The sequence below is a fragment of the Rhinoderma darwinii genome, unplaced genomic scaffold, assembly GCF_050947455.1.
Source record: "Rhinoderma darwinii isolate aRhiDar2 unplaced genomic scaffold, aRhiDar2.hap1 Scaffold_4429, whole genome shotgun sequence".
NCBI classification, from domain to species: Eukaryota; Metazoa; Chordata; class Amphibia; order Anura; family Rhinodermatidae; genus Rhinoderma; species Rhinoderma darwinii.
Window position 1 is genome coordinate 1 of NW_027463887.1, and position 25428 is coordinate 25428.

A 25428-nucleotide genomic window follows, 5' to 3' on the forward strand; every position below is an offset into this window, starting at 1 on the left:
AATTTAATGTCAATGGCCATTCTAAGCTGAATGTCCCTGCTCTCGTCAGATCTCAGAAGTTACGCAGCTTAAGGCCTCGCTAGTACCAGTGTGGGAGACTGTCTGTGAATCCGTGGTGCGGTTGACTTTTTATTATGTCGTTTAGATTTTGTTTCACAATCGATTAAAAAGGACTATGGATTAAAGCTTTTAATGTCAATGGCCATTCTAAGCTGAATGTCCCTTCGCTCGTCAGATCGCAGAAGTTACACAGCTTAAGGCCTCGTTAGTACCAGTGTGGGAGACTGTCTGGGAATCCGTGGTGCGGTTGACTTTTTATTATGTCGTTTAGATTTTGTTTCACAATCGATTAAAAAGGACTATGGATTAAAGCATTTAATGTCAATGGCCATTCTAAGCTGAATGTCCCTGCTCTCGTCAGATCGCAGAAGTTACACAGCTTAAGGCCTCGCTAGTACCAGTGTGGGAGACTGTCTGTGAATCCGTGGTGCGGTTGACTTTTTATTATGTCGTTTAGATTTTGTTTCACAATCGATTAAAAAGGACTATGGATTAAAACATTTAATGTCAATGGCCATTCTAAGCTGAATGTGCCTGCTCTCGTCAAAACGCAGAAGTTACACAGCTTAAGGCCTCGCTAGTACCAGTGTGGGAGACTGTCTGGGAATCTGTTGTGCGGTTGAATTTTTATTATGTCGTTTCGATTTTGTTTCACAATCGATTAAAAAGGACTATGGATTAAAGCATTTAATGTCAATGGCCATTCTAAGCTGAATGTCCCTGCTCTCGTCAGATCGCAGAAGTTACACAGCTTAAGGCCTCGCTAGTACCAATGTGGGAGACTGTCTGTGAATCCGTGGTGCGGTTGACTTTTTATTATGTCGTTTAGATTTTGTTTCACAATCGATTAAAAAGGACTATGGATTAAAGCATTTAATGTCAATGGCCATTCTAAGCTGAATGTGCCTGCTCTCGTTAGATCGCAGAAGTTACACAGCTTAACGCCTTGCTAGTACCAGTGTGGGAGACTGTCTGGGAATCCGTGGTGCGGTTGACTTTTTATTATGTCGTTTAGATTTTGTTTCACAATAGATTAAATAGGACTATGGATTAAAGCATTTAACATCAATGGCCGTTCTAAGCTGAATGTGCCTGCTCTCGTCAGATCGCAGAAGTTACACAGCTTAAGGCCTCGCTAGTACCAGTGTGGTAGACTGTCTGGGAATCCGTGGTGCAGTTGAATTTTTATTATGTCGTTTAGATTTTGTTTCACAATCGATTAAAAAGGACTATGGATTAAAGCATTCAATGTCAATGGCCATTCTAAGCTGAATGTCCCTGCTCTCGTCAGATTGCAGAAGTTACACAGCTTAAGGCCTCGCTAGTACCAGTGTGGGAGACTGTCTGGGAATCCGTGGTGCGGTTGACTTTTTATTATGTCGTTTAGATTTTGTTTCACAATCAATTAAAAAGGACTATGGATTAAAGCATTTAATGTCAATGGCCATTCTAAGCTGAATGTGCCTGCTCTTGTCAGATCGCAGAAGTTACACAGCTTAAGGCCTCGCTAGTACTAGTGTGGGAGACTGTCTGGGAATCCGTGGTGCGGTTGACTTTTTATTATGTCGTTTAGATTTTGTTTCACAATAGATTAAATAGGACTATGGATTAAAGCATTTAACGTCAACGGCCATTCTAAGCTGAATGTGCCTGCTCTCGTCAGAACGCAGAAGTTACACAGCTTAAAGCCTCGCTAGTACCAGTGTGGGAGACTGTCTGGGAATCCGTGGTGCGGTTGAATTTTTATTATGTCGTTTAGATTTTGTTTCACAATCGATTAAAAAGGACTATGGATTAAAGCATTTAATGTCAATGGCCATTCTAAGCTGAATGTCCCTGCTCTCGTCAGATCGCAGAAGTTACACAGCTTAAGGCCTCGCTAGTACCAGTGTGGGAGACTGTCTGGGAATCCGTGATGCGGTTGACTTTTTATTATGTTGTTTAGATTTTGTTTCACAATAGATTAAATAGGACTATGGATTAAAGCATTTAATGTCAATGGCCATTCTAAGCTGAATGTGCCTGCTCTCGTCAGATCGCAGAAGTTACACAGCTTAAGGCATCGCTAGTACCAGTGTGGGAGACTGTCTGGGAATCCGTGGTGCGGTTGCATTTTTAATATGTCGTTTAGATTTTGTTTCACAATCGATTAAAAAGGACTATGGATTAAAGCATTTAATGTCAATGGCCATTCTAAGCTGAATGTCCCTGCTCTCGTCAGATCGCAGAAGTTACACAGCTTAAGGCCTCGCTAGTACCAGTGTGGGAGACTGTCTGGGAATCCGTGGTGCGGTTGTCTTTTTATTATGTCGTTTAGATTTTGTTTCACAATCGATAAAAAAGGACTATGGATTAAAGCATTTAATGTCAATGGCCATTCTAAGCTGAATGTGCCTGCTCTCGTTAGATCGCAGAAGTTACACAGCTTAACGCCTCGCTAGTACCAGTGTGGGAGACTGTCTGGGAATCCGAGGTGCGGTTGACTTTTTATTATGTCGTTTAGATTTTGTTTCACAATAGATTAAATAGGACTATGGATTAAAGCATTTAACGTCAATGGCCATTCTAAGCTGAATGTGCCTGCTCTCGTCAGATCGCAGAAGTTACACAACTTAAGGCCTCGCTAGTACCAGTGTGGGAGACTGTCTGGGAATCCGTGGTGCGGTTGAATTTTTATTATGTCGTTTAGATTTTGTTTCACAATCGATTAAAAAGGACTATGGATTAAAGCATTTAATGTCAATGGCCATTCTAAGCTGAATGTGCCTGCTCTCGTTAGATCGCAGAAGTTACACAGCTTAACGCCTCGCTAGTACCAGTGTGGGAGACTGTCTGGGAATCCGAGGTGCGGTTGACTTTTTATTATGTCGTTTAGATTTTGTTTCACAATAGATTAAATAGGACTATGGATTAAAGCATTTAACGTCAATGGCCATTCTAAGCTGAATGTGCCTGCTCTCGTCAGATCGCAGAAGTTACACAGCTTAAGGCCTCGCTAGTACCAGTGTGGGAGACTGTCTGGGAATCCGTGGTGCGGTTGAATTTTTATTATGTCGTTTAGATTTTGTTTCACAATCGATTAAAAAGGACTATGGATTAAAGCATTTAATGTCAATGGCCATTCTAAGCTGAATGTGCCTGCTCTCGTCAGATCGCAGAAGTTACACAGCTTAAGTCCTCACTAGTACCAGTGTGGGAAACTGTCAGGGAATCCGTGGTGCGGTTGACTTTTTATTATGTCGTTTAGATTATGTTTCACAATCGATTAAAAAGGACTATGGATTAAAGCATTTAATGTCAATGGCCATTCTAAGCTGAATGTGCCTGCTCTCGTCAGATCGCAGAAGTTACACAGCTTAAGGCCTCGCTAGTACCAGTGTGGGAGACTGTCTGGGAATCCGTGGTGCGGTTGACTTTTTATTATGTCGTTTAGATTTTGTTTCACAATAGATTAAATAGGACTATGGATTAAAGCATTTAACATCAATGGCCATTCTAAGCTGAATGTGCCTGCTCTCGTCAGAACGCAGAAGTTACACAGCTTAAGGCCTCGTCAGTACCAGTGTGGGAGACTGTCTGGGAATCCGTGGTGCGGTTGACTTTTTATTATGTCGTTTAGATTTTGTTTCACAATCGATTAAAAAGGACTATGGATTAAAGCATTTAATGTCAATGGCCATTCTAAGCTGAATGTGCCTGCTCTCGTTAGATCGCAGAAGTTACACAGCTTAACGCCTCGCTAGTACCAGTGTGGTAGACTGTCTGGAATCCGTGGTGCGGTTGAATTTTTATTATGTCGTTTAGATTTTGTTTCACAATCGATTAAAAAGGACTATGGATTAAAGCATTTAATGTCAATGGCCATTCTAAGCTGAATGTCCCTGCTCTCGTCAGATCGCAGAAGTTACACAGCTTAAGGCCTCGCTAGTACCAGTGTGGGAGACTGTCTGGGAATCCGTGGTGCGGTTGACTTTTTATTATGTCGTTTAGATTTTGTTTCACAATCGATTAAAAAGGACTATGGATTAAAGCATTTAATGTCAATGGCCATTCTAAGCTGAATGTCCCTGCTCTCGTCAGATCGCAGAAGTTACACAGCTTAAGGCCTCGCTAGTACCAGTGTGGGAGACTGTCTGGGAATCCGTGATGCGGTTGACTTTTTATTATGTTGTTTAGATTTTGTTTCACAATAGATTAAATAGGACTATGGATTAAAGCATTTAATGTCAATGGCCATTCTAAGCTGAATGTGCCTGCTCTCGTCAGATCGCAGAAGTTACACAGCTTAAGGCATCGCTAGTACCAGTGTGGGAGACTGTCTGGGAATCCGTGGTGCGGTTGCATTTTTAATATGTCGTTTAGATTTTGTTTCACAATCGATTAAAAAGGACTATGGATTAAAGCATTTAATGTCAATGGCCATTCTAAGCTGAATGTCCCTGCTCTCGTCAGATCGCAGAAGTTACACAGCTTAAGGCCTCGCTAGTACCAGTGTGGGAGACTGTCTGGGAATCCGTGGTGCGGTTGTCTTTTTATTATGTCGTTTAGATTTTGTTTCACAATCGATAAAAAAGGACTATGGATTAAAGCATTTAATGTCAATGGCCATTCTAAGCTGAATGTGCCTGCTCTCGTTAGATCGCAGAAGTTACACAGCTTAACGCCTCGCTAGTACCAGTGTGGGAGACTGTCTGGGAATCCGAGGTGCGGTTGACTTTTTATTATGTCGTTTAGATTTTGTTTCACAATAGATTAAATAGGACTATGGATTAAAGCATTTAACGTCAATGGCCATTCTAAGCTGAATGTGCCTGCTCTCGTCAGATCGCAGAAGTTACACAACTTAAGGCCTCGTTAGTACCAGTGTGGGAGACTGTCTGGGAATCCGTGGTGCGGTTGAATTTTTATTATGTCGTTTAGATTTTGTTTCACAATCGATTAAAAAGGACTATGGATTAAAGCATTTAATGTCAATGGCCATTCTAAGCTGAATGTGCCTGCTCTCGTTAGATCGCAGAAGTTACACAGCTTAACGCCTCGCTAGTACCAGTGTGGGAGACTGTCTGGGAATCCGAGGTGCGGTTGACTTTTTATTATGTCGTTTAGATTTTGTTTCACAATAGATTAAATAGGACTATGGATTAAAGCATTTAACGTCAATGGCCATTCTAAGCTGAATGTGCCTGCTCTCGTCAGATCGCAGAAGTTACACAGCTTAAGGCCTCGCTAGTACCAGTGTGGGAGACTGTCTGGGAATCCGTGGTGCGGTTGAATTTTTATTATGTCGTTTAGATTTTGTTTCACAATCGATTAAAAAGGACTATGGATTAAAGCATTTAATGTCAATGGCCATTCTAAGCTGAATGTGCCTGCTCTCGTCAGATCGCAGAAGTTACACAGCTTAAGGCCTCACTAGTACCAGTGTGGGAAACTGTCAGGGAATCCGTGGTGCGGTTGACTTTTTATTATGTCGTTTAGATTATGTTTCACAATCGATTAAAAAGGACTATGGATTAAAGCATTTAATGTCAATGGCCATTCTAAGCTGAATGTGCCTGCTCTCGTCAGATCGCAGAAGTTACACAGCTTAAGGCCTCGCTAGTACCAGTGTGGGAGACTGTCTGGGAATCCGTGGTGCGGTTGACTTTTTATTATGTCGTTTAGATTTTGTTTCACAATAGATTAAATAGGACTATGGATTAAAGCATTTAACATCAATGGCCATTCTAAGCTGAATGTGCCTGCTCTCGTCAGAACGCAGAAGTTACACAGCTTAAGGCCTCGTTAGTACCAGTGTGGGAGACTGTCTGGGAATCCGTGGTGCGGTTGACTTTTTATTATGTCGTTTAGATTTTGTTTCACAATCGATTAAAAAGGACTATGGATTAAAGCATTTAATGTCAATGGCCATTCTAAGCTGAATGTGCCTGCTCTCGTTAGATCGCAGAAGTTACACAGCTTAACGCCTCGCTAGTACCAGTGTGGTAGACTGTCTGGAATCCGTGGTGCGGTTGAATTTTTATTATGTCGTTTAGATTTTGTTTCACAATCGATTAAAAAGGACTATGGATTAAAGCATTTAATGTCAATGGCCATTCTAAGCTGAATGTCCCTGCTCTCGTCAGATCGCAGAAGTTACACAGCTTAAGGCCTCGCTAGTACCAGTGTGGGAGACTGTCTGGGAATCCGTGGTGCGGTTGACTTTTTATTATGTCGTTTAGATTTTGTTTCACAATCAATTAAAAAGGACTATGGATTAAAGCATTTAATGTCAATGGCCATTCTAAGCTGAATGTGCCTGCTCTTGTCAGATCGCAGAAGTTACACAGCTTAAGGCCTCGCTAGTACTAGTGTGGGAGACTGTCTGGGAATCCGTGGTGCGGTTGACTTTTTATTATGTCGTTTAGATTTTGTTTCACAATCGATTAAAAAGGACTATGGATTAAAGCATTTAATGTCAATGGCCATTCTAAGCTGAATGTGCCTGCTCTCGTTAGATCGCAGAAGTTACACAGCTTAACGCCTCGCTAGTACCAGTGTGGGAGACTGTCTGGGAATCCGTGGTGCGGTTGACTTTTTATTATGTCGTTTAGATTTTGTTTCACAATAGATTAAATAGGACTATGGATTAAAGCATTTAACATCAATGGCCGTTCTAAGCTGAATGTGCCTGCTCTCGTCAGATCGCAGAAGTTACACAGCTTAAGGCCTCGCTAGTACCAGTGTGGTAGACTGTCTGGGAATCCGTGGTGCAGTTGAATTTTTATTATGTCGTTTAGATTTTGTTTCACAATCGATTAAAAAGGACTATGGATTAAAGCATTCAATGTCAATGGCCATTCTAAGCTGAATGTCCCTGCTCTCGTCAGATCGCAGAAGTTACACAGCTTAAGGCCTCGCTAGTACCAGTGTGGGAGACTGTCTGGGAATCCGTGGTGCGGTTGACTTTTTATTATGTCGTTTAGATTTTGTTTCACAATCAATTAAAAAGGACTATGGATTAAAGCATTTAATGTCAATGGCCATTCTAAGCTGAATGTGCCTGCTCTTGTCAGATCGCTGAAGTTACACAGCTTAAGGCCTCGCTAGTACTAGTGTGGGAATCCGTGGTGCGGTTGACTTTTTATTATGTCGTTTAGATTTTGTTTCACAATAGATTAAATAGGACTATGGATTAAAGCATTTAACGTCAACGGCCATTCTAAGCTGAATGTGCCTGCTCTCGTCAGAACGCAGAAGTTACACAGCTTAAAGCCTCGCTAGTACCAGTGTGGGAGACTGTCTGGGAATCCGTGGTGCGGTTGAATTTTTATTATGTCGTTTAGATTTTGTTTCACAATCGATTAAAAAGGACTATGGATTAAAGCATTTAATGTCAATGGCCATTCTAAGCTGAATGTCCCTGCTCTCGTCAGATCGCAGAAGTTACACAGCTTAAGGCCTCGCTAGTACCAGTGTGGGAGACTGTCTGGGAATTCGTGATGCGGTTGACTTTTTATTATGTTGTTTAGATTTTGTTTCACAATAGATTAAATAGGACTATGGATTAAAGCATTTAATGTCAATGGCCATTCTAAGCTGAATGTGCCATCTCTCGTCAGATCGCAGAAGTTACACAGCTTAAGGCATCGCTAGTACCAGTGTGGGAGACTGTCTGGGAATCCGTGGTGCGGTTGCATTTTTAATATGTCGTTTAGATTTTGTTTCACAATCGATTAAAAAGGACTATGGATTAAAGCATTTAATGTCAATGGCCATTCTAAGCTGAATGTCCCTGCTCTCGTCAGATCGCAGAAGTTACACAGCTTAAGGCGTCGCTAGTACCAGTGTGGGAGACTGTCTGGGAATCCGTGGTGCGGTTGTCTTTTTATTATGTCGTTTAGATTTTGTTTCACAATCGATAAAAAAGGACTATGGATTAAAGCATTTAATGTCAATGGCCATTCTAAGCTGAATGTGCCTGCTCTCGTTAGATCGCAGAAGTTACACAGCTTAACGCCTCGCTAGTACCAGTGTGGGAGACTGTCTGGGAATCCGAGGTGCGGTTGACTTTTTATTATGTCGTTTAGATTTTGTTTCACAATAGATTAAATAGGACTATGGATTAAAGCATTTAACGTCAATGGCCATTCTAAGCTGAATGTGCCTGCTCTCGTCAGATCGCAGAAGTTACACAGCTTAAGGCCTCGCTAGTACCAGTGTGGGAGACTGTCTGGGAATCCGTGGTGCGGTTGAATTTTTATTATGTCGTTTAGATTTTGTTTCACAATCGATTAAAAAGGACTATGGATTAAAGCATTTAATGTCAATGGCCATTCTAAGCTGAATGTACCTGCTCTCGTTAGATCGCAGAAGTTACACAGCTTAACGCCTCGCTAGTACCAGTGTGGGAGACTGTCTGGGAATCCGTGGTGCGGTTGACTTTTTATTATGTCGTTTAGATTTTGTTTCACAATAGATTAAATAGGACTATGGATTAAAGCATTTAACATCAATGGCCGTTCTAAGCTGAATGTGCCTGCTCTCGTCAGATCGCAGAAGTTACACAGCTTAAGGCCTCGCTAGTACCAGTGTGGTAGACTGTCTGGGAATCCGTGGTGCGGTTGAATTTTTATTATGTCGTTTAGATTTTGTTTCACAATCGATTAAAAAGGACTATGGATTAAAGCATTTAATGTCAATGGCCATTATAAGCTGAATGTCCCTGCTCTCGTCAGATCGCAGAAGTTACACAGCTTAAGGCCTCGCTAGTACCAGTGTGGGAGACTGTCTGTGAATCCGTGGTGCGGTTGACTTTTTATTATGTCGTTTAGATTTTGTTTCACAATCGATTAAAAAGGACTATGGATTAAAACATTTAATGTCAATGGCCATTCTAAGCTGAATGTGCCTGCTCTCGTCAAAACGCAGAAGTTACACAGCTTAAGGCCTCGCTAGTACCAGTGTGGGAGACTGTCTGGGAATCCGTCGTGCGGTTGAATTTTTATTATGTCGTTTCGATTTTGTTTCACAATCGATTAAAAAGGACTATGGATTAAAGCATTTAATGTCAATGGCCATTCTAAGCTGAATGTCCCTGCTCTCGTCAGATCGCAGAAGTTACACAGCTTAAGGCCTCGCTAGTACCAATGTGGGAGACTGTCTGTGAATCCGTGGTGCGGTTGACTTTTTATTATGTCGTTTAGATTTTGTTTCACAATCGATTAAAAAGGACTATGGATTAAAGCATTTAATGTCAATGGCCATTCTAAGCTGAATGTACCTGCTCTCGTTAGATCGCAGAAGTTACACAGCTTAACGCCTCGCTAGTACCAGTGTGGGAGACTGTCTGGGAATCCGTGGTGCGGTTGACTTTTTATTATGTCGTTTAGATTTTGTTTCACAATAGATTAAATAGGACTATGGATTAAAGCATTTAACATCAATGGCCGTTCTAAGCTGAATGTGCCTGCTCTCGTCAGATCGCAGAAGTTACACAGCTTAAGGCCTCGCTAGTACCAGTGTGGTAGACTGTCTGGGAATCCGTGGTGCGGTTGAATTTTTATTATGTCGTTTAGATTTTGTTTCACAATCGATTAAAAAGGACTATGGATTAAAGCATTCAATGTCAATGGCCATTCTAAGCTGAATGTCCCTGCTCTCGTCAGATCGCAGAAGTTACACAGCTTAAGGCCTCGCTAGTACCAGTGTGGGAGACTGTCTGGGAATCCGTGGTGCGGTTGACTTTTTATTATGTCGTTTAGATTTTGTTTCACAATCAATTAAAAAGGACTATGGATTAAAGCATTTAATGTCAATGGCCATTCTAAGCTGAATGTGCCTGCTCTTGTCAGATCGCAGAAGTTACACAGCTTAAGGCCTCGCTAGTACTAGTGTGGGAGACTGTCTGGGAATCCGTGGTGCGGTTGACTTTTTATTATGTCGTTTAGATTTTGTTTCACAATAGATTAAATAGGACTATGGATTAAAGCATTCAATGTCAATGGCCATTCTAAGCTGAATGTGCCTGCTCTCGTCAGGATCGCAGAAGTTACACAGCTTAAGGCCTCAGCTAGTACCAGTGTGGGAGACTGTCTGGGAATCCGTGGTGCGGTTGACTTTTTATTATGTCGTTTAGATTTTGTTTCACAATAGATTAAATAGGACTATGGATTAAAGCATTTATCGTCAATGGCCATTCTAAGCTGAATGTGCCTGCTCTCGTCAGATCGCAGAAGTTACACAGCTTAAGGCCTCGCTAGTACCAGTGTGGGAGACTGTCTGGGAATCCGTGGTGCGGTTGAATTTTTATTATGTCGTTTAGATTTTGTTTCACAATCGATTAAAAAGGACTATGGATTAAAACAATTAATGTCAATGGCCATTCTAAGCTGAATGTCCCTGCTCTCGTCAGATCGCAGAAGTTACACAGCTTAAGGCCTCTCTAGTACCAGTGTGGGAGACTGTCTGGGAATCCGTGGTGCGGTTGACTTTTTATTATTTAGTTTAGATTTTGTTTCACAATCGATTAAAAAGGACTATGGATTAAAGCATTTAATGTCAATGGCCATTCTAAGCTGAATGTCCCTGCTCTCGTCAGATCGCAGAAGTTACACAGCTTAAGGCCTCGCTAGTACCAGTGTGGGAGACTGTCTGGGAATCCGTGGTGCGGTTGACTTTTTATTATGTTGTTTAGATTTTGTTTCAGAATAGATTAAATAGGACTATAGATTAAGGCTTTTAATGTCAATGGCCATTCTAAGCTGAATGTGCCTGCTCTCGTTAGATCGCAGAAGTTACACAGCTTAATGCCTCGCTAGTACCAGTGTGGGAGACTGTCTGGGAATCCGTGGTGCGGTTGACTTTTTATTATGTCGTTTAGATTTTGTTTCACAATAGATTAAATAGGACTATGGATTAAAGCATTTAATGTCAATGGCCATTCTAAGCAGAATGTGCCTGCTCTCGTCAGATCGCAGAAGTTACACAGCTTAAGGCCTCGCTAGTACCAGTGTGGGAGACTGTCTGGGAATCCGTGGTGCGGTTGACTTTTTATTATGTCGTTTAGATTTTGTTTCACAATCGATTAAATAGGACTATGGATTAAAGCATTTAATGTCAATGGCCATTCTAAGCTGAATGTGCCTGCTCTCGTCAGATCGCAGAAGTTACACAGCTTAAGACCTCGCTATTACCAGTGTGGGATACTGTCTGGGAATCCGTGGTGCGGTTGACTTTTTATTATGTCGTTTAGATTTTGTTTCACAATAGATTAAATAGGACTATGGATTAAAGCATTTAACGTCAATGGCCATTCTAAGCTGAATGTGCCTGCTCTCGTCAGAACGCAGAAGTTACACAGCTTAAGGCCTCGCTAGTACCAGTGTGGGAGACTGTCTGGGAATCCGTGGTTCGGTTGACTTTTTATTATGTCGTTTAGATTATGTTTCACAATCGATTAAAAAGGACTATGGACTAAAGAATTTAATGTCAATGGCCATTCTAAGCTGAATGTTCCTGCTCTCGTCAGATCGCAGAAGTTACACAGCTTAAGGCCTCGCTAGTACCAGTGTGGGAGACTGTCTGTGAATCCGTGGTGCGGTTGACTTTTTATTATGTTGTTTAGATTTTGTTTCACAATAGATTAAATAGGACTATGGATTAAGGCTTTTAATGTCAATGGCCATTCTAAGCTGAATGTGCCTGCTCTCGTCAGATCGCAGAAGTTACACAGCTTAAGGCCTCGCTAGTACCAATGTGGGAGACTGTCTGGGAATCCGTGGTGCGGTTGACTTTTTATTATGTCGTTTAGATTTTGTTTCGCAATCGATTAAAAAGGACTATGGATTAAAGAATTTAATGTCAATGGCCATTCTAAGCTGAATGTGCCTGCTCTCGTTAGATCGCAGAAGTTACACAGCTTAACGCCTCGATAGTACCAGTGTGGGAGACTGTCTGGGAATCCGAGGTGCGGTTGACTTTTTATTATGTCGTTTAGATTTTGTTTCACAATAGATTAAATAGGACTATGGATTAAAGCATTTAACGTCGATGGCCATTCTAAGCTGAATGTGCCTGCTCTCGTCAGATCGCAGAAGTTACACAGCTTAAGGCCTCGCTAGTACCAGTGTGGGAGACTGTCTGGGAATCCGTGGTGCGGTTGAATTTTTATTATGTCGTTTAGATTTTGTTTCACAATCGATTAAAAAGGACTATGGATTAAAGCATTTAATGTCAATGGCCATTCTAAGCTGAATGTGCCTGCTCTCGTCAGATCGCAGAAGTTACACAGCTTAAGGCCTCGCTAGTACCAGTGTGGGAGACTGTCAGGGAATCCGTGGTGCGGTTGACTTTTTATTATGTCGTTTAGATTATGTTTCACAATCGATTAAAAAGGACTATGGATTAAAGCCTTCAATGTCAATGGCCATTCTAAGCTGAATGTGCCTGCTCTCGTCAGATCGCAGAAGTTGCACAGCTTAAGGCCTCGCTAGTACCAGTGTGGGAGACTGTCTGGGAATCCGTGGTGTGGTTGACTTTTTATTATGTCGTTTAGATTTTGTTTCACAATCGATTAAAAAGGACTATGGATTAAAACATTTAATGTCAATGGCCATTCTAAGCTGAATGTCCCTGCTCTCGTCAGATCGCAGAAGTTACACAGCTTAAGGCCTCTCTAGTACCAGTGTGGGAGACTGTCTGGGAATCCGTGGTGCGGTTGACTTTTTATTATTTAGTTTAGATTTTGTTTCACAATCGATTAAAAAGGACTATGGATTAAAGCATTTAATGTCAATGGCCATTCTAAGCTGAATGTCCCTGCTCTCATCAGATCGCAGAAGTTACACAGCTTAAGGCCTCGCTAGTACCAGTGTGGGAGACTGTCTGGGAATCCGTGGTGCGGTTGACTTTTTATTATGTTGTTTAGATTTTGTTTCACAATAGATTAAATAGGACTATAGATTAAGGCTTTTAATATCAATGGCCATTCTAAGCTGAATGTGCCTTCTTTCGTCAGATCGCAGAAGTTACACAGCTTAAGGCCTCGCTAGTACCAGTGTGGGAGACTGTCTGGGAATCCGTGGTGCGGTTGACTTTTTATTATGTCATTTAGATTTTGTTTCACAATCGATTAAAAAGGACTATGGATTAAAGCATTTAATGTCAATGGCCATTCTAAGCTGAATGTGCCTGCTCTCGTTAGATCGCAGAAGTTACACAGCTTAATGCCTCGCTAGTACCAGTGTGGGAGACTGTCTGGGAATCCGTGGTGCGGTTGACTTTTTATTATGTCGTTCAGATTTTGTTTCACAATAGATTAAATAGGACTATGGATTAAAGCATTTAACGTCAATGGCCATTCTAAGCTGAATGTGCCTGCTCTCGTCAGATCGCAGAAGTTACACAGCTTAAGGCCTCGCTAGTACCAGTGTGGGAGACTGTCTGGGAATCCGTGGTGCGGTTGACTTTTTATTATGTCGTTTAGATTATGTTTCACAATCGATTAAAAAGGACTATGGACTAAAGAATTTAATGTCAATGGCCATTCTAAGCTGAATGTTCCTGCTCTCGTCAGATCGCAGAAGTTACACAGCTTAAGGCCTCGTTAGTACCAGTGTGGGAGACTGTCTGGGAATCCGTGGTGCGGTTGACTTTTTATTATGTCGTTTAGATTTTGTTTCACAATAGATTAAATAGGACTATGGATTAAAGCATTTAACGTCAATGGCCATTCTAAGCTGAATGTGCCTGCTCTCGTCAGAACGCAGAAGTTACACAGCTTAAGGCCTCGCTAGTACCAGTGTGGGAGACTGTCTGGGAATCCGTGGTGCGGTTGACTTTTTATTATGTCGTTTAGATTATGTTTCACAATCGATTAAAAAGGACTATGGACTAAAGAATTTAATGTCAATGGCCATTCTAAGCTGAATGTTCCTGCTCTCGTCAGATCGCAGAAGTTACACAGCTTAAGGCCTCGTTAGTACCAGTGTGGGAGACTGTCTGGGAATCCGTGGTGCGGTTGACTTTTTATTATGTCGTTTAGATTTTGTTTCACAATAGATTAAATAGGACTATGGATTAAAGCATTTAACGTCAATGGCCATTCTAAGCTGAATGTGCCTGCTCTCGTCAGAACGCAGAAGTTACACAGCTTAAGGCCTCGCTAGTACCAGTGTGGGAGACTGTCTGTGAATCCGTGGTGCGGTTGACTTTTTATTATGTTGTTTACATTTTGTTTCACAATCGATTAAATAGGACTATGGATTAAGGCTTTTAATGTCAATGGCCATTCTAAGCTGAATGTGCCTGCTCTCGTCAGATCGCAGAAGTTACACAGCTTAAGGCCTCGCTAGTACCAATGTGGGAGACTGTCTGGGAATCCGTGGTGCGGTTGACTTTTTATTATGTCGTTTAGATTTTGTTTCGCAATCGATTAAAAAGGACTATGGATTAAAGCATTTAATGTCAATGGCCATTCTAAGCTGAATGTGCCTGCTCTCGTTAGATCGTAGAAGTTATACAGCTTAACGCCTCGCTAGTACCAGTGTGGGAGACTGTCTGGGAATCCGTGGTGCGGTTGACTTTTTATTATGTCGTTTAGATTTTGTTTCACAATAGATTAAATAGGACTATGGATTAAAGCATTTAATGTCAATGGCGATTCTAAGCTGAATGTGCCTGCTCTCGTCAGAACGCAGAAGTTACACAGCTTAAGGCCTCGCTAGTACCTGTGTGGGAGACTGTTTGGAAATCCGTGGTGCGGTTGACTTTTTATTATGTTGTTTAGATTATGTTTCACAATCGATTAAAAAGGACTATGGATTAAAGCATTTAATGTCAATGGCCATGCTAAGCTGAATGTCCCTGCTCTCGTCAGATCGCAGAAGTTACACAGCTTAAGGCCTCGCTAGTACCAATGTGGGAGACTGTCTGGGAATCCGTGGTGCGGTTGTCTTTTTATTATGTCGTTTAGATTTTGTTTCGCAATCGATTAAAAAGGACTATGGATTAAAGCATTTAATGTCAATGGCCATTCTAAGCTGAATGTGCCTGCTCTCGTCAGAACGCAGAAGTTACACAGCTTAAGGCCTCGCTAGTACCAGTGTGGGAGACTTTCTGGGAATCCGTGGTGCGGTTGAATTTTTATTATGTCGTTTAGATTTTGTTTCACAATCGATTAAAAAGGACTATGGATTAAAGCATTAAATGTCAATGGCCATTCTAAGCTGAATGTCCCTGCTCTCGTCAGATCGCAGAAGTTAGACAGCTTAAGGCCTCGCTAGTACCTGTGTGGGAGACTGTTTGGAAATCCGTGGTGCGGTTGACTTTTTATTATGTCGTTTAGATTTTGTTTCACAATCGATTAAAAAGGACTATGGATTAAAGCATTTAATGTCAATGGCCATTCTAAGCTGAATGTCCCTGCTCTCGTCAGATCGCAGAAGTTACACAGCTTAAGGCCTCGCTAGTACCAGTTTTGGAGACTATCTGGGAATCCGTGGTGCGGTTGAATTTTTATTATGTCGTTTAGATTTTGTTTCACAATCGATTAAAAAGGACTATGGATTAAAGCATTAAATGTCAATGGCCATTCTAAGCTGAATGTCCCTGCTCTCGTCAGATCGCAGAAGTTACACAGCTTAAGGCCTCGCTAGTACTAGTGTGGGAGACTGTCTGGGAATCCGTGGTGCGGTTGACTTTTTATTATGTCATTTAGATTTTGTTTCACAATCGATTAAAAAGGACTATGGATTAAAGCATTTAATGTCAATGGCCATTCTAAGCTGAATGTGCCTGCTCTCGTTAGATCGCAGAAGTTACACAGCTTAATGCCTCGCTAGTACCAGTGTGGGAGACTGTCTGGGAATCCGTGGTGCGGTTGAATTTTTATTATGTCGTTTAGATTATGTTTCACAATCGATTAAAAAGGACTATGGATTAAAGCTTTTAATGTCAATGGCCATTCTAAGCTGAATGTCCCTTCTCTCGTCAGATCGCAGAAGTTACACAGCTTAAGGCCTCGTTAGTACCAGTGTGGGAGACTGTCTGGGAATCCGTGGTGCGGTTGACTTTTTATTATGTCGTTTAGATTTTGTTTCACAATCGATTAAATAGGACTATGGATTAAAGCATTTAATGTCAATGGCCATTCTAAGCTGAATGTGCCTGCTCTCGTCAGATCGCAGAAGTTACACAGCTTAAGGCCTCGCTAGTACCAGTGTGGGAGACTGTCTGGGAATCCGTGGTGCGGTTGAATTTTTATTATGTCGTTTAGATTTTGTTTCACAATCGATTAAAAAGGACTATGGATTAAAGTATTTAATGTCAATGGCCATTCTAAGCTGAATGTCCCTGCTCTCGTCAGATCGCAGAAGTTACACAGCTTAAGGCCTCGCTAGTACCAGTGTGGGAGACTGTCTGGGAATCCGTGGTGCGGTTGAATTTTTATTATGTCGTTTAGATTTTGTTTCACAATCGATTAAAAAGGACTATGGATTAAAACATTTAATGTCAATGGCCATTCTAAGCTGAATGTCCCTGCTCTCGTCAGGTCGCAGAAGTTACACAGCTTAAGGCCTCTCTAGTACCAGTGTGGGAGACTGTCTGGGAATCCGTGGTGCGGTTGACTTTTTATTATTTAGTTTAGATTTTGTTTCACAATCGATTAAAAAGGACTATGGATTAAAGCATTTAATGTCAATGGCCATTCTAAGCTGAATGTCCCTGCTCTCGTCAGATCGCAGAAGTTACACAGCTTAAGGCCTCGCTAGTACCAGTGTGGGAGACTGTCTGGGAATCCGTGGTGTGGTTGACTTTTTATTATGTTGTTTAGATTTTGTTTCACAATAGATTAAATAGGACTATAGATTAAGGCTTTTAATGTCAATGGCCATTCTAAGCTGAATGTGCCTGCTCTCGTCAGATCGCAGAAGTTACACAGCTTAAGGCCTCGCTAGTACCAGTGTGGGAGACTGTCTGGGAATCCGTGGTGCGGTTGACTTTTTATTATGTCGTTTAGATTTTGTTTCACAATAGATTAAATAGGACTATGGATTAAAGCATTTAACGTCAATGGCCATTCTAAGCTGAATGTGCCTGCTCTCGTCAGAACGCAGAAGTTACACAGCTTAAGGCCTCGCTAGTACCAGTGTGGGAGACTGTCTGGGAATCCGTGGTGCGGTTGACTTTTTATTATGTCGTTTAGATTATGTTTCACAATCGATTAAAAAGGACTATGGACTAAAGAATTTAATGTCAATGGCCATTCTAAGCTGAATGTTCCTGCTCTCGTCAGATCGCAGAAGTTACACAGCTTAAGGCCTCGCTAGTACCAGTGTGGGAGACTGTCTGTGAATCCGTGGTGCGGTTGACTTTTTATTATGTTGTTTAGATTTTGTTTCACAATCGATTAAATAGGACTATGGATTAAGGCTTTTAATGTCAATGGCCATTCTAAGCTGAATGTGCCTGCTCTCGTCAGATCGCAGAAGTTACACAGCTTAAGGCCTCGCTAGTACCAATGTGGGAGACTGTCTGGGAATCCGTGGTGCGGTTGACTTTTTATTATGTCGTTTAGATTTTGTTTCGCAATCGATTAAAAAGGACTATGGATTAAAGCATTTAATGTCAATGGCCATTCTAAGCTGAATGTGCCTGCTCTCGTTAGATCGTAGAAGTTATACAGCTTAACGCCTCGCTAGTATCAGTGTGGGAGACTGTCTGGGAATCCGTGGTGCGGTTGACTTTTTATTATGTCGTTTAGATTTTGTTTCACAATAGATTAAATAGGACTATGGATTAAAGCATTTAATGTCAATGGCCATTCTAAGCTGAATGTGCCTGCTCTCGTCAGAACGCAGAAGTTACACAGCTTAAGGCCTCGCTAGTACCAGTGTGGGAGACTGTCTGGGAATCCGTGGTGTGGTTGACTTTTTATTATGTCGTTTAGATTTTGTTTCACAATCGATTAAAAAGGACTATGGATTAAAGCATTTAATGTCAATGGCCATTCTAAGCTGAATGTGCCTGCTCTCGTCAGATCGCAAAAGTTACACAGCTTAAGGCCTCGCTAGTACCAGTGTGGGAGACTGTATGGGAATCCGTGGTGTGGTTGACTTTTTATTATGTCGTTTAGATTTTGTTTCACAATCGATTAAAAAGGACTATGGATTAAAGCATTTAATGTCAATGGCCATTCTAAGCAGCATGTGCCTGCGCTCGTCAGATCGCAGAAGTTACACAGCTTAAGGCCTCGCTAGTACCAGTGTGGGAGACTGTCTGGGAATCCGTGGTGCGGTTGACTTTTTATTATGTCGTTTAGATTTTGCTTCACAATAGATTAAATAGGACTATGGATTAAAGCATTTAACGTCAATGGCCATTCTAAGCTGAATGTGCCTGCTCTCGTCAGATCGCAGAAGTTACACAGCTTAAGGCCTCGCTAGTACCAGTGTGGGAGACTGTCTGGGAATCCGTGGTGCGGTTGACTTTTTATTATGTCGTTTAGATTATGTTTCACAATAGATTAAATAGGACTATGGATTAAAGCATTTAACGTCAATGGCCATTCTAAGCTGAATGTGCCTGCTCTCGTCAGAACGCAGAAGTTACACAGCTTAAGGCCTCGCTAGTACCAGTGTGGGAGACTGTCTGGGAATCCGTGGTGCGGTTGAATTTTTATTATGTCGTTTAGATTTTGTTTCACAATCGATTAAAAAGGACTATGGATTAAAGCATTTAATGTCAATGGCCATTCTAAGCTGAATGTCCCTGCTCTCGTCAGATCGCAGAAGTTACACAGCTTAAGGCGTCGCTAGTACCAGTGTGGGAGACTGTCTGGGAATCCGTGGTGCGGTTGCCGTTTTATTATTTTGTTTAGATTTTGTTTCACAATAGATTAAATAGGACTTTGGATTAAGGCTTTTAATGTCAATGGCCATTCTAAGCTGAATGTCCCTACTCTCGTCAGATCGCAGAAGTTACACAGCTTAAGGCCTCGCTAGTACCAGTGTGGGAGACTGTCTGGGAATCCGTGGTGCGGTTGACTTTTTATTATTTTGTTTAGATTTTGTTTCACAATCGATTAAATAGGACTATGGATTAAAGCATTTAATGTCAATGGCCATTCTAAGCTGAATGTGCCTGCTCTCGTCAGATCGCAGAAGTTACACAGCTTAAGGCCTCGCTAGTACCAGTGTGGGAGACTTTCTGGGAATCCGTGGTGCGGTTGAATTTTTATTATGTCGTTTAGATTTTGTTTCACAATCGATTAAAAAGGACTATGGATTAAAGTATTTAATGTCAATGGCCATTCTAAGCTGAATGTCCCTGCTCTCGTCAGATCGCAGAAGTTACACAGCTTAAGGCCTCGCTAGTACCAGTGTGGGAGACTGTCTGGGAATCCGTGGTGCGGTTGAATTTTTATTATGTCGTTTAGATTTTGTTTCACAATCGATTAAAAAGGACTATGGATTAAAACATTTAATGTCAATGGCCATTCTAAGCTGAATGTCCCTGCTCTCGTCAGGTCGCAGAAGTTACACAGCTTAAGGCCTCTCTAGTACCAGTGTGGGAGACTGTCTGGGAATCCGTGGTGCGGTTGACTTTTTATTATTTAGTTTAGATTTTGTTTCACAATCGATTAAAAAGGACTATGGATTAAAGCATTTAATGTCAATGGCCATTCTAAGCTGAATGTCCCTGCTCTCGTCAGATCGCAGAAGTTACACAGCTTAAGGCCTCGCTAGTACCAGTGTGGGAGACTGTCTGGGAATCCGTGGTGTGGTTGACTTTTTATTATGTTGTTTAGATTTTGTTTCACAATAGATTAAATAGGACTATAGATTAAGGCTTTTAATGTCAATGGCCATTCTAAGCTGAATGTGCCTGCTCTCGTCAGATCGCAGAAGTTACACAGCTTAAGGCCTCGCTAGTACCAGTGTGGGAGACTGTCTGGGAATCCGTGGTGCGGTTGACTTTTTATTATGTCGTTTAGATTTTGTTTCACAATAGATTAAATAGGACTATGGATTAAAGCATTTAACGTCAATGGCCATTCTAAGCTGAATGTGCCTGCTCTCGTCAGAACGCAGAAGTTACACAGCTTAAGGCCTCGCTAGTACCAGTGTGGGAGACTGTCTGGGAATCCGTGGTGCGGTTGACTTTTTATTATGTCGTTTAGATTATGTTTCACAATCGATTAAAAAGGACTATGGACTAAAGAATTTAATGTCAATGGCCATTCTAAGCTGAATGTTCCTGCTCTCGTCAGATCGCAGAAGTTACACAGCTTAAGGCCTCGCTAGTACCAGTGTGGGAGACTGTCTGTGAATCCGTGGTGCGGTTGACTTTTTATTATGTTGTTTAGATTTTGTTTCACAATCGATTAAATAGGACTATGGATTAAGGCTTTTAATGTCAATGGCCATTCTAAGCTGAATGTGCCTGCTCTCGTCAGATCGCAGAAGTTACACAGCTTAAGGCCTCGCTAGTACCAAAGTGGGAGACTGTCTGGGAATCCGTGGTGCGGTTGACTTTTTATTATGTCGTTTAGATTTTGTTTCGCAATCGATTAAAAAGGACTATGGATTAAAGCATTTAATGTCAATGGCCATTCTAAGCTGAATGTGCCTGCTCTCGTTAGATCGTAGAAGTTATACAGCTTAACGCCTCGCTAGTACCAGTGTGGGAGACTGTCTGGGAATCCGTGGTGTGGTTGACTTTTTATTATGTCGTTTAGATTTTGTTTCACAATAGATTAAATAGGACTATGGATTAAAGCATTTAATGTCAATGGCCATTCTAAGCTGAATGTGCCTGCTCTCGTCAGAACGCAGAAGTTACACAGCTTAAGGCCTCGCTAGTACCAGTGTGGGAGACTGTCTGGGAATCCGTGGTGTGGTTGACTTTTTATTATGTCGTTTAGATTTTGTTTCACAATCGATTAAAAAGGACTATGGATTAAAGCATTTAATGTCAACGGCCATTCTAAGCTGAATGTGCCTGCTCTCGTCAGATCGCAAAAGTTACACAGCTTAAGGCCTCGCTAGTACCAGTGTGGGAGACTGTATGGGAATCCGTGGTGTGGTTGACTTTTTATTATGTCGTTTAGATTTTGTTTCACAATCGATTAAAAAGGACTATGGATTAAAGCATTTAATGTCAATGGCCATTCTAAGCAGCATGTGCCTGCGCTCGTCAGATCGCAGAAGTTACACAGCTTAAGGCCTCGCTAGTACCAGTGTGGGAGACTGTCTGGGAATCCGTGGTGCGGTTGACTTTTTATTATGTCGTTTAGATTTTGCTTCACAATAGATTAAATAGGACTATGGATTAAAGCATTTAACGTCAATGGCCATTCTAAGCTGAATGTGCCTGCTCTCGTCAGATCGCAGAAGTTACACAGCTTAAGGCCTCGCTAGTACCAGTGTGGGAGACTGTCTGGGAATCCGTGGTGCGGTTGACTTTTTATTATGTCGTTTAGATTATGTTTCACAATAGATTAAATAGGACTATGGATTAAAGCATTTAACGTCAATGGCCATTCTAAGCTGAATGTGCCTGCTCTCGTCAGAACGCAGAAGTTACACAGCTTAAGGCCTCGCTAGTACCAGTGTGGGAGACTGTCTGGGAATCCGTGGTGCGGTTGAATTTTTATTATGTCGTTTAGATTTTGTTTCACAATCGATTAAAAAGGACTATGGATTAAAGCATTTAATGTCAATGGCCATTCTAAGCTGAATGTCCCTGCTCTCGTCAGATCGCAGAAGTTACACAGCTTAAGGCGTCGCTAGTACCAGTGTGGGAGACTGTCTGGGAATCCGTGGTGCGGTTGCCGTTTTATTATTTTGTTTAGATTTTGTTTCACAATAGATTAAATAGGACTTTGGATTAAGGCTTTTAATGTCAATGGCCATTCTAAGCTGAATGTCCCTACTCTCGTCAGATCGCAGAAGTTACACAGCTTAAGGCCTCGCTAGTACCAGTGTGGGAGACTGTCTGGGAATCCGTGGTGCGGTTGACTTTTTATTATGTCGTTTAGATTTTGTTTCACAATAGATTAAATAGGACTATGGATTAAAGCATTTAACGTCAATGGCCATTCTAAGCTGAATGTGCCTGCTCTCGTCAGAACGCAGAAGTTACACAGCTTAAGCCCTCGCTAGTACCAGTGTGGGAGACTGTCTGGGAATCCGTGGTGCGGTTGAATTTTTATTATGTCGTTTAGATTTTGTTTCACAATCGATTAAAAAGGACTATGGATTAAAGCATTTAATGTCAATGGCAATTCTAAGCTGAATGTCCCTGCTCTCGTCAGATTGCAGAAGTTACACAGCTTAAGGCCTCGCTAGTACCAGTGTGGGAGACTGTCTGGGAATCCGTGGTGCAGTTGACTTTTTATTATGTTGTTTAGATTTTGTTTCACAATAGATTAAATAGGACTATGGATTAAGGCTTTTAATGTCAATGGCCATTCTAAGCTGAATGTGCCTGCTCTCGTCAGATCGCAGAAGTTACACAGCTTAAGGCCTCGCTAGTACCAGTGTGGGAGACTGTCTGGGAATCCGTGGTGCGGTTGACTTTTTATTATGTCGTTTAGATTTTGTTTCACAATCGATTAAAAAGGACTATGGATTAAAGCATTTAATGTCAATGGCCATTCTAAGCTGAATGTGCCTGCTCTCGTTAGATCGCAGAAATTATGCAGCTTAACGCCTCGCTAGTACAATTTTGGGAGACTGTCTGAGAATCCGTGGTGCGGTTGACTTTTTATTATGTCGTTTAGATTTTGTTTCACAATAGATTAAATAGGACTATGGATTAAGGCATTTAATGTCAATGGCCATTCTAAGCTGAATGTCCCTGCTCTCGTCAGATCGCAGAAGTTACACAGCTTAAGGCCTCGCTAGTACCAGTGTGGGAGACTGTCTGGGAATACGTGGTGCGGTTGACTTTTTATTATGTTGTTTAGATTTTGTTTCACAATAGATTAAATAGGACTATGGATTAAAGCATTTAACGTCAATGGCCATTCTAAGCTGAATGTGCCTGCTCTCGTCAGATCGCAGAAGTTACACAGCTTAAGGCCTCGCTAGTACCAGTGTGGGAGACTGTCTGGGAATCCGTGGTGCGGTTGAATTTTTATTATGTCGTTTAGATTTTGTTTCACAATCGATTAAAAAGGACTATGGATTAAGGCATTTAATGTCAATGGCCATTCTAAGCTGAATGTCCCTGCTCTCGTCAGATCGCAGAAGTTACACAGCTTAAGGCCTCGCTAGTACCAGTGTGGGAGACTGTCTGGGAATCCGTGGTGCGGTTGACTTTTTATTATGTTGTTTAGATTTTGTTTCACAATAGATTAAATAGGACTATGGATTAAGGCTTTTAATGTCAATGGCCATTCTAAGCTGAATGTGCCTGCTCTCGTCAGATCGCAGAAGTTACACAGCTTAAGGCCTCGCTAGTACCAGTGTGGGAGACTGTCTGGGAATCCGTGGTGCGGTTGACTTTTTATTATGTCGTTTAGATTTTGTTTCACAATCGATTAAAAAGGACTATGGATTAAAGCATTTTATGTCAATGGCCATTCTAAGCTGAATGTGCCTGCTCTCGTTAGATCGCAGAAATTATGCAGCTTAACGCCTCGCTAGTACAATTGTGGGAGACTGTCTGAGAATCCGTGGTGCGGTTGACTTTTTATTATGTCGTTTAGATTTTGTTTCACAATAGATTAAATAGGACTATGGATTAAGGCATTTAATGTCAATGGCCATTCTAAGCTGAATGTCCCTGCTCTCGTCAGATCGCAGAAGTTACACAGCTTAAGGCCTCGCTAGTACCAGTGTGGGAGACTGTCTGGGAATACGTGGTGCGGTTGACTTTTTATTATGTTGTTTAGATTTTGTTTCACAATAGATTAAATAGGACTATGGATTAAAGCATTTAACGTCAATGGCCATTCTAAGCTGAATGTGCCTGCTCTCGTCAGATCGCAGAAGTTACACAGCTTAAGGCCTCGCTAGTACCAGTGTGGGAGACTGTCTGGGAATCCGTGGTGCGGTTGAATTTTTATTATGTCGTTTAGATTTTGTTTCACAATCGATTAAAAAGGACTATGGATTAAAGCATTTAATGTCAATGGCCATTCTAAGCTGAATGTCCCTGCTCTCGTCAGATCGCAGAAGTTACACAGCTTAAGGCCTCGCTAGTACCAGTGTGGGAGACTGTCTGGGAATCCGTGGTGTGGTTGCCGTTTCATTATTTTGTTTAGATTTTGTTTCACAATAGATTAAATAGGACTTTGGATTAAGGCTTTTAATGTCAATGGCCATTCTAAGCTGAATGTCCCTACTCTCGTCAGATCGCAGAAGTTACACAGCTTAAGGCCTCGCTAGTACCAGTGTGGGAGACTGTCTGGGAATCCGTGGTGCGTTTGACTTTTTATTATGTCGTTTAGATTTTGTTTCACAATAGATTAAATAGGACTATGGATTAAAGCATTTAACGTCAATGGCCATTCTAAGCTGAATGTGCCTGCTCTCGTCAGAACGCAGAAGTTACACAGCTTAAGCCCTCGCTAGTACCAGTGTGGGAGACTGTCTGGGAATCCGTGGTGCGGTTGAATTTTTATTATGTCGTTTAGATTTTGTTTCACAATCGATTAAAAAGGACTATGGATTAAAGCATTTAATGTCAATGGCAATTCTAAGCTGAATGTCCCTGCTCTCGTCAGATTGCAGAAGTTACACAGCTTAAGACCTCGCTAGTACCAGTGTGGGAGACTGTCTGGGAATCCGTGGTGCGGTTGACTTTTTATTATGTTGTTTAGATTTTGTTTCACAATAGATTAAATAGGACTATGGATAAAGGCTTTTAATGTCAATGGCCATTCTAAGCTGAATGTGCCTGCTCTCGTCAGATCGCAGAAGTTACACAACTTAAGGCCTCGCTAGTACCAGTGTGGGAGACTGTCTGGGAATCCGTGGTGCGGTTGACTTTTTATTATGTCGTTTAGATTTTGTTTCACAATCGATTAAAAAGGACTATGGATTAAAGCATTTAATGTCAATGGCCATTCTAAGCTGAATGTGCCTGCTCTCGTTAGATCGCAGAAATTATGCAGCTTAACGCCTCGCTAGTACAACTGTGAGAGACTGTCTGAGAATCCGTGGTGCGGTTGACTTTTTATTATGTCGTTTAGATTTTGTTTCACAATAGATTAAATAGGACTATGGATTAAGGCATTTAATGTCAATGGCCATTCTAAGCTGAATGTCCCTGCTCTCGTCAGATCGCAGAAGTTACACAGCTTAAGGCCTCGCTAGTACTAGTGTGGGAGACTGTCTGGGAAAACGTGGTGCGGTTGACTTTTTATTATGTTGTTTA

At 41.6% G+C, this 25428-nt stretch overlaps 126 pseudogenes; all 126 read left to right on the top strand.

Annotated features, from left to right (window-relative positions):
• Positions 1-8: 8 nt before the first annotated feature.
• LOC142714908 (5S ribosomal RNA) lies at positions 9-127 on the top strand (annotated as a pseudogene).
• Positions 128-380: 253 nt separating this feature from the next.
• Positions 381-499, top strand: LOC142714825 (5S ribosomal RNA; annotated as a pseudogene).
• A 253-nt stretch (positions 500-752) lies between these two features.
• Positions 753-871, top strand: LOC142714863 (5S ribosomal RNA; annotated as a pseudogene).
• A 67-nt stretch (positions 872-938) lies between these two features.
• Positions 939-1057, top strand: LOC142714989 (5S ribosomal RNA; annotated as a pseudogene).
• A 67-nt stretch (positions 1058-1124) lies between these two features.
• Positions 1125-1243, top strand: LOC142715000 (5S ribosomal RNA; annotated as a pseudogene).
• Positions 1244-1310: 67 nt separating this feature from the next.
• LOC142714828 (5S ribosomal RNA) lies at positions 1311-1429 on the top strand (annotated as a pseudogene).
• Positions 1430-1496: 67 nt separating this feature from the next.
• Positions 1497-1615, top strand: LOC142714768 (5S ribosomal RNA; annotated as a pseudogene).
• Positions 1616-1682: 67 nt separating this feature from the next.
• Positions 1683-1801, top strand: LOC142714861 (5S ribosomal RNA; annotated as a pseudogene).
• Positions 1802-1868: 67 nt separating this feature from the next.
• LOC142714884 (5S ribosomal RNA) lies at positions 1869-1987 on the top strand (annotated as a pseudogene).
• Positions 1988-2054: 67 nt separating this feature from the next.
• Positions 2055-2173, top strand: LOC142715037 (5S ribosomal RNA; annotated as a pseudogene).
• A 67-nt stretch (positions 2174-2240) lies between these two features.
• Positions 2241-2359, top strand: LOC142714771 (5S ribosomal RNA; annotated as a pseudogene).
• A 67-nt stretch (positions 2360-2426) lies between these two features.
• On the top strand, positions 2427-2545 carry LOC142714931 (5S ribosomal RNA; annotated as a pseudogene).
• A 67-nt stretch (positions 2546-2612) lies between these two features.
• Positions 2613-2731, top strand: LOC142714937 (5S ribosomal RNA; annotated as a pseudogene).
• Positions 2732-2798: 67 nt separating this feature from the next.
• LOC142714933 (5S ribosomal RNA) lies at positions 2799-2917 on the top strand (annotated as a pseudogene).
• Positions 2918-2984: 67 nt separating this feature from the next.
• On the top strand, positions 2985-3103 carry LOC142714786 (5S ribosomal RNA; annotated as a pseudogene).
• A 67-nt stretch (positions 3104-3170) lies between these two features.
• LOC142714982 (5S ribosomal RNA) lies at positions 3171-3289 on the top strand (annotated as a pseudogene).
• Positions 3290-3356: 67 nt separating this feature from the next.
• LOC142714916 (5S ribosomal RNA) lies at positions 3357-3475 on the top strand (annotated as a pseudogene).
• Positions 3476-3542: 67 nt separating this feature from the next.
• Positions 3543-3661, top strand: LOC142714756 (5S ribosomal RNA; annotated as a pseudogene).
• Positions 3662-3913: 252 nt separating this feature from the next.
• Positions 3914-4032, top strand: LOC142714704 (5S ribosomal RNA; annotated as a pseudogene).
• A 67-nt stretch (positions 4033-4099) lies between these two features.
• LOC142714885 (5S ribosomal RNA) lies at positions 4100-4218 on the top strand (annotated as a pseudogene).
• Positions 4219-4285: 67 nt separating this feature from the next.
• Positions 4286-4404, top strand: LOC142715039 (5S ribosomal RNA; annotated as a pseudogene).
• A 67-nt stretch (positions 4405-4471) lies between these two features.
• LOC142714772 (5S ribosomal RNA) lies at positions 4472-4590 on the top strand (annotated as a pseudogene).
• A 67-nt stretch (positions 4591-4657) lies between these two features.
• Positions 4658-4776, top strand: LOC142714934 (5S ribosomal RNA; annotated as a pseudogene).
• A 67-nt stretch (positions 4777-4843) lies between these two features.
• LOC142714889 (5S ribosomal RNA) lies at positions 4844-4962 on the top strand (annotated as a pseudogene).
• Positions 4963-5029: 67 nt separating this feature from the next.
• Positions 5030-5148, top strand: LOC142714936 (5S ribosomal RNA; annotated as a pseudogene).
• Positions 5149-5215: 67 nt separating this feature from the next.
• Positions 5216-5334, top strand: LOC142714787 (5S ribosomal RNA; annotated as a pseudogene).
• Positions 5335-5401: 67 nt separating this feature from the next.
• On the top strand, positions 5402-5520 carry LOC142714845 (5S ribosomal RNA; annotated as a pseudogene).
• A 67-nt stretch (positions 5521-5587) lies between these two features.
• On the top strand, positions 5588-5706 carry LOC142714928 (5S ribosomal RNA; annotated as a pseudogene).
• A 67-nt stretch (positions 5707-5773) lies between these two features.
• Positions 5774-5892, top strand: LOC142714692 (5S ribosomal RNA; annotated as a pseudogene).
• A 252-nt stretch (positions 5893-6144) lies between these two features.
• Positions 6145-6263, top strand: LOC142714705 (5S ribosomal RNA; annotated as a pseudogene).
• A 67-nt stretch (positions 6264-6330) lies between these two features.
• LOC142714770 (5S ribosomal RNA) lies at positions 6331-6449 on the top strand (annotated as a pseudogene).
• Positions 6450-6516: 67 nt separating this feature from the next.
• LOC142714942 (5S ribosomal RNA) lies at positions 6517-6635 on the top strand (annotated as a pseudogene).
• Positions 6636-6702: 67 nt separating this feature from the next.
• Positions 6703-6821, top strand: LOC142715001 (5S ribosomal RNA; annotated as a pseudogene).
• Positions 6822-6888: 67 nt separating this feature from the next.
• LOC142714706 (5S ribosomal RNA) lies at positions 6889-7007 on the top strand (annotated as a pseudogene).
• A 241-nt stretch (positions 7008-7248) lies between these two features.
• Positions 7249-7367, top strand: LOC142714862 (5S ribosomal RNA; annotated as a pseudogene).
• A 67-nt stretch (positions 7368-7434) lies between these two features.
• LOC142714870 (5S ribosomal RNA) lies at positions 7435-7553 on the top strand (annotated as a pseudogene).
• A 253-nt stretch (positions 7554-7806) lies between these two features.
• On the top strand, positions 7807-7925 carry LOC142714974 (5S ribosomal RNA; annotated as a pseudogene).
• A 67-nt stretch (positions 7926-7992) lies between these two features.
• LOC142714930 (5S ribosomal RNA) lies at positions 7993-8111 on the top strand (annotated as a pseudogene).
• A 67-nt stretch (positions 8112-8178) lies between these two features.
• On the top strand, positions 8179-8297 carry LOC142714789 (5S ribosomal RNA; annotated as a pseudogene).
• A 67-nt stretch (positions 8298-8364) lies between these two features.
• On the top strand, positions 8365-8483 carry LOC142714856 (5S ribosomal RNA; annotated as a pseudogene).
• Positions 8484-8550: 67 nt separating this feature from the next.
• On the top strand, positions 8551-8669 carry LOC142714992 (5S ribosomal RNA; annotated as a pseudogene).
• A 67-nt stretch (positions 8670-8736) lies between these two features.
• Positions 8737-8855, top strand: LOC142715016 (5S ribosomal RNA; annotated as a pseudogene).
• Positions 8856-9108: 253 nt separating this feature from the next.
• Positions 9109-9227, top strand: LOC142714864 (5S ribosomal RNA; annotated as a pseudogene).
• A 67-nt stretch (positions 9228-9294) lies between these two features.
• LOC142714857 (5S ribosomal RNA) lies at positions 9295-9413 on the top strand (annotated as a pseudogene).
• Positions 9414-9480: 67 nt separating this feature from the next.
• On the top strand, positions 9481-9599 carry LOC142714993 (5S ribosomal RNA; annotated as a pseudogene).
• A 67-nt stretch (positions 9600-9666) lies between these two features.
• On the top strand, positions 9667-9785 carry LOC142714708 (5S ribosomal RNA; annotated as a pseudogene).
• A 67-nt stretch (positions 9786-9852) lies between these two features.
• Positions 9853-9971, top strand: LOC142714767 (5S ribosomal RNA; annotated as a pseudogene).
• Positions 9972-10038: 67 nt separating this feature from the next.
• On the top strand, positions 10039-10159 carry LOC142714958 (5S ribosomal RNA; annotated as a pseudogene).
• A 67-nt stretch (positions 10160-10226) lies between these two features.
• On the top strand, positions 10227-10345 carry LOC142714790 (5S ribosomal RNA; annotated as a pseudogene).
• A 67-nt stretch (positions 10346-10412) lies between these two features.
• LOC142714803 (5S ribosomal RNA) lies at positions 10413-10531 on the top strand (annotated as a pseudogene).
• A 67-nt stretch (positions 10532-10598) lies between these two features.
• LOC142714709 (5S ribosomal RNA) lies at positions 10599-10717 on the top strand (annotated as a pseudogene).
• A 67-nt stretch (positions 10718-10784) lies between these two features.
• LOC142714905 (5S ribosomal RNA) lies at positions 10785-10903 on the top strand (annotated as a pseudogene).
• A 67-nt stretch (positions 10904-10970) lies between these two features.
• Positions 10971-11089, top strand: LOC142714802 (5S ribosomal RNA; annotated as a pseudogene).
• Positions 11090-11156: 67 nt separating this feature from the next.
• On the top strand, positions 11157-11275 carry LOC142714983 (5S ribosomal RNA; annotated as a pseudogene).
• Positions 11276-11342: 67 nt separating this feature from the next.
• LOC142714784 (5S ribosomal RNA) lies at positions 11343-11461 on the top strand (annotated as a pseudogene).
• Positions 11462-11528: 67 nt separating this feature from the next.
• On the top strand, positions 11529-11647 carry LOC142714780 (5S ribosomal RNA; annotated as a pseudogene).
• A 67-nt stretch (positions 11648-11714) lies between these two features.
• LOC142714700 (5S ribosomal RNA) lies at positions 11715-11833 on the top strand (annotated as a pseudogene).
• Positions 11834-11900: 67 nt separating this feature from the next.
• On the top strand, positions 11901-12019 carry LOC142714917 (5S ribosomal RNA; annotated as a pseudogene).
• Positions 12020-12086: 67 nt separating this feature from the next.
• Positions 12087-12205, top strand: LOC142714840 (5S ribosomal RNA; annotated as a pseudogene).
• A 67-nt stretch (positions 12206-12272) lies between these two features.
• Positions 12273-12391, top strand: LOC142714734 (5S ribosomal RNA; annotated as a pseudogene).
• Positions 12392-12458: 67 nt separating this feature from the next.
• Positions 12459-12577, top strand: LOC142714927 (5S ribosomal RNA; annotated as a pseudogene).
• A 67-nt stretch (positions 12578-12644) lies between these two features.
• On the top strand, positions 12645-12763 carry LOC142714804 (5S ribosomal RNA; annotated as a pseudogene).
• Positions 12764-12830: 67 nt separating this feature from the next.
• Positions 12831-12949, top strand: LOC142714867 (5S ribosomal RNA; annotated as a pseudogene).
• A 253-nt stretch (positions 12950-13202) lies between these two features.
• Positions 13203-13321, top strand: LOC142714906 (5S ribosomal RNA; annotated as a pseudogene).
• Positions 13322-13388: 67 nt separating this feature from the next.
• Positions 13389-13507, top strand: LOC142714879 (5S ribosomal RNA; annotated as a pseudogene).
• A 67-nt stretch (positions 13508-13574) lies between these two features.
• On the top strand, positions 13575-13693 carry LOC142714805 (5S ribosomal RNA; annotated as a pseudogene).
• A 67-nt stretch (positions 13694-13760) lies between these two features.
• LOC142714695 (5S ribosomal RNA) lies at positions 13761-13879 on the top strand (annotated as a pseudogene).
• A 67-nt stretch (positions 13880-13946) lies between these two features.
• LOC142714818 (5S ribosomal RNA) lies at positions 13947-14065 on the top strand (annotated as a pseudogene).
• A 67-nt stretch (positions 14066-14132) lies between these two features.
• LOC142714726 (5S ribosomal RNA) lies at positions 14133-14251 on the top strand (annotated as a pseudogene).
• A 67-nt stretch (positions 14252-14318) lies between these two features.
• LOC142714701 (5S ribosomal RNA) lies at positions 14319-14437 on the top strand (annotated as a pseudogene).
• A 67-nt stretch (positions 14438-14504) lies between these two features.
• Positions 14505-14623, top strand: LOC142715032 (5S ribosomal RNA; annotated as a pseudogene).
• Positions 14624-14690: 67 nt separating this feature from the next.
• Positions 14691-14809, top strand: LOC142714893 (5S ribosomal RNA; annotated as a pseudogene).
• A 67-nt stretch (positions 14810-14876) lies between these two features.
• LOC142714816 (5S ribosomal RNA) lies at positions 14877-14995 on the top strand (annotated as a pseudogene).
• Positions 14996-15062: 67 nt separating this feature from the next.
• On the top strand, positions 15063-15181 carry LOC142714720 (5S ribosomal RNA; annotated as a pseudogene).
• Positions 15182-15248: 67 nt separating this feature from the next.
• LOC142714900 (5S ribosomal RNA) lies at positions 15249-15367 on the top strand (annotated as a pseudogene).
• Positions 15368-15434: 67 nt separating this feature from the next.
• LOC142714962 (5S ribosomal RNA) lies at positions 15435-15553 on the top strand (annotated as a pseudogene).
• A 67-nt stretch (positions 15554-15620) lies between these two features.
• LOC142715069 (5S ribosomal RNA) lies at positions 15621-15739 on the top strand (annotated as a pseudogene).
• Positions 15740-15806: 67 nt separating this feature from the next.
• LOC142715017 (5S ribosomal RNA) lies at positions 15807-15925 on the top strand (annotated as a pseudogene).
• A 67-nt stretch (positions 15926-15992) lies between these two features.
• On the top strand, positions 15993-16111 carry LOC142714920 (5S ribosomal RNA; annotated as a pseudogene).
• A 67-nt stretch (positions 16112-16178) lies between these two features.
• On the top strand, positions 16179-16297 carry LOC142714791 (5S ribosomal RNA; annotated as a pseudogene).
• Positions 16298-16364: 67 nt separating this feature from the next.
• Positions 16365-16483, top strand: LOC142714831 (5S ribosomal RNA; annotated as a pseudogene).
• Positions 16484-16550: 67 nt separating this feature from the next.
• LOC142714897 (5S ribosomal RNA) lies at positions 16551-16669 on the top strand (annotated as a pseudogene).
• Positions 16670-16736: 67 nt separating this feature from the next.
• Positions 16737-16855, top strand: LOC142714774 (5S ribosomal RNA; annotated as a pseudogene).
• A 67-nt stretch (positions 16856-16922) lies between these two features.
• Positions 16923-17041, top strand: LOC142714892 (5S ribosomal RNA; annotated as a pseudogene).
• Positions 17042-17108: 67 nt separating this feature from the next.
• LOC142714707 (5S ribosomal RNA) lies at positions 17109-17227 on the top strand (annotated as a pseudogene).
• Positions 17228-17294: 67 nt separating this feature from the next.
• Positions 17295-17413, top strand: LOC142714782 (5S ribosomal RNA; annotated as a pseudogene).
• Positions 17414-17480: 67 nt separating this feature from the next.
• On the top strand, positions 17481-17599 carry LOC142714698 (5S ribosomal RNA; annotated as a pseudogene).
• Positions 17600-17852: 253 nt separating this feature from the next.
• LOC142714693 (5S ribosomal RNA) lies at positions 17853-17971 on the top strand (annotated as a pseudogene).
• Positions 17972-18038: 67 nt separating this feature from the next.
• Positions 18039-18157, top strand: LOC142714873 (5S ribosomal RNA; annotated as a pseudogene).
• A 67-nt stretch (positions 18158-18224) lies between these two features.
• LOC142715010 (5S ribosomal RNA) lies at positions 18225-18343 on the top strand (annotated as a pseudogene).
• Positions 18344-18410: 67 nt separating this feature from the next.
• Positions 18411-18529, top strand: LOC142714941 (5S ribosomal RNA; annotated as a pseudogene).
• A 67-nt stretch (positions 18530-18596) lies between these two features.
• Positions 18597-18715, top strand: LOC142714736 (5S ribosomal RNA; annotated as a pseudogene).
• A 67-nt stretch (positions 18716-18782) lies between these two features.
• LOC142715024 (5S ribosomal RNA) lies at positions 18783-18901 on the top strand (annotated as a pseudogene).
• Positions 18902-18968: 67 nt separating this feature from the next.
• On the top strand, positions 18969-19087 carry LOC142714894 (5S ribosomal RNA; annotated as a pseudogene).
• Positions 19088-19154: 67 nt separating this feature from the next.
• On the top strand, positions 19155-19273 carry LOC142714759 (5S ribosomal RNA; annotated as a pseudogene).
• Positions 19274-19340: 67 nt separating this feature from the next.
• On the top strand, positions 19341-19459 carry LOC142714833 (5S ribosomal RNA; annotated as a pseudogene).
• Positions 19460-19526: 67 nt separating this feature from the next.
• Positions 19527-19645, top strand: LOC142714898 (5S ribosomal RNA; annotated as a pseudogene).
• A 67-nt stretch (positions 19646-19712) lies between these two features.
• On the top strand, positions 19713-19831 carry LOC142714775 (5S ribosomal RNA; annotated as a pseudogene).
• Positions 19832-19898: 67 nt separating this feature from the next.
• LOC142714953 (5S ribosomal RNA) lies at positions 19899-20017 on the top strand (annotated as a pseudogene).
• A 67-nt stretch (positions 20018-20084) lies between these two features.
• Positions 20085-20203, top strand: LOC142714719 (5S ribosomal RNA; annotated as a pseudogene).
• Positions 20204-20270: 67 nt separating this feature from the next.
• Positions 20271-20389, top strand: LOC142714783 (5S ribosomal RNA; annotated as a pseudogene).
• Positions 20390-20456: 67 nt separating this feature from the next.
• On the top strand, positions 20457-20575 carry LOC142715062 (5S ribosomal RNA; annotated as a pseudogene).
• A 253-nt stretch (positions 20576-20828) lies between these two features.
• LOC142714694 (5S ribosomal RNA) lies at positions 20829-20947 on the top strand (annotated as a pseudogene).
• A 67-nt stretch (positions 20948-21014) lies between these two features.
• Positions 21015-21133, top strand: LOC142714819 (5S ribosomal RNA; annotated as a pseudogene).
• A 67-nt stretch (positions 21134-21200) lies between these two features.
• LOC142715011 (5S ribosomal RNA) lies at positions 21201-21319 on the top strand (annotated as a pseudogene).
• Positions 21320-21386: 67 nt separating this feature from the next.
• On the top strand, positions 21387-21505 carry LOC142714966 (5S ribosomal RNA; annotated as a pseudogene).
• A 67-nt stretch (positions 21506-21572) lies between these two features.
• Positions 21573-21691, top strand: LOC142714737 (5S ribosomal RNA; annotated as a pseudogene).
• A 67-nt stretch (positions 21692-21758) lies between these two features.
• LOC142715025 (5S ribosomal RNA) lies at positions 21759-21877 on the top strand (annotated as a pseudogene).
• A 67-nt stretch (positions 21878-21944) lies between these two features.
• LOC142714895 (5S ribosomal RNA) lies at positions 21945-22063 on the top strand (annotated as a pseudogene).
• A 67-nt stretch (positions 22064-22130) lies between these two features.
• On the top strand, positions 22131-22249 carry LOC142714923 (5S ribosomal RNA; annotated as a pseudogene).
• A 67-nt stretch (positions 22250-22316) lies between these two features.
• LOC142714940 (5S ribosomal RNA) lies at positions 22317-22435 on the top strand (annotated as a pseudogene).
• Positions 22436-22502: 67 nt separating this feature from the next.
• Positions 22503-22621, top strand: LOC142714978 (5S ribosomal RNA; annotated as a pseudogene).
• A 67-nt stretch (positions 22622-22688) lies between these two features.
• LOC142715015 (5S ribosomal RNA) lies at positions 22689-22807 on the top strand (annotated as a pseudogene).
• A 67-nt stretch (positions 22808-22874) lies between these two features.
• LOC142715067 (5S ribosomal RNA) lies at positions 22875-22993 on the top strand (annotated as a pseudogene).
• Positions 22994-23060: 67 nt separating this feature from the next.
• LOC142714792 (5S ribosomal RNA) lies at positions 23061-23179 on the top strand (annotated as a pseudogene).
• A 67-nt stretch (positions 23180-23246) lies between these two features.
• On the top strand, positions 23247-23365 carry LOC142714711 (5S ribosomal RNA; annotated as a pseudogene).
• A 67-nt stretch (positions 23366-23432) lies between these two features.
• LOC142714990 (5S ribosomal RNA) lies at positions 23433-23551 on the top strand (annotated as a pseudogene).
• Positions 23552-23618: 67 nt separating this feature from the next.
• LOC142714985 (5S ribosomal RNA) lies at positions 23619-23737 on the top strand (annotated as a pseudogene).
• Positions 23738-23804: 67 nt separating this feature from the next.
• On the top strand, positions 23805-23923 carry LOC142715068 (5S ribosomal RNA; annotated as a pseudogene).
• A 67-nt stretch (positions 23924-23990) lies between these two features.
• On the top strand, positions 23991-24109 carry LOC142714794 (5S ribosomal RNA; annotated as a pseudogene).
• Positions 24110-24176: 67 nt separating this feature from the next.
• On the top strand, positions 24177-24295 carry LOC142714945 (5S ribosomal RNA; annotated as a pseudogene).
• Positions 24296-24362: 67 nt separating this feature from the next.
• LOC142715005 (5S ribosomal RNA) lies at positions 24363-24481 on the top strand (annotated as a pseudogene).
• A 67-nt stretch (positions 24482-24548) lies between these two features.
• Positions 24549-24667, top strand: LOC142714924 (5S ribosomal RNA; annotated as a pseudogene).
• A 67-nt stretch (positions 24668-24734) lies between these two features.
• Positions 24735-24853, top strand: LOC142714991 (5S ribosomal RNA; annotated as a pseudogene).
• A 67-nt stretch (positions 24854-24920) lies between these two features.
• LOC142714801 (5S ribosomal RNA) lies at positions 24921-25039 on the top strand (annotated as a pseudogene).
• A 253-nt stretch (positions 25040-25292) lies between these two features.
• On the top strand, positions 25293-25411 carry LOC142715063 (5S ribosomal RNA; annotated as a pseudogene).
• The last annotated feature ends 17 nt before the right edge of the window (positions 25412-25428 follow it).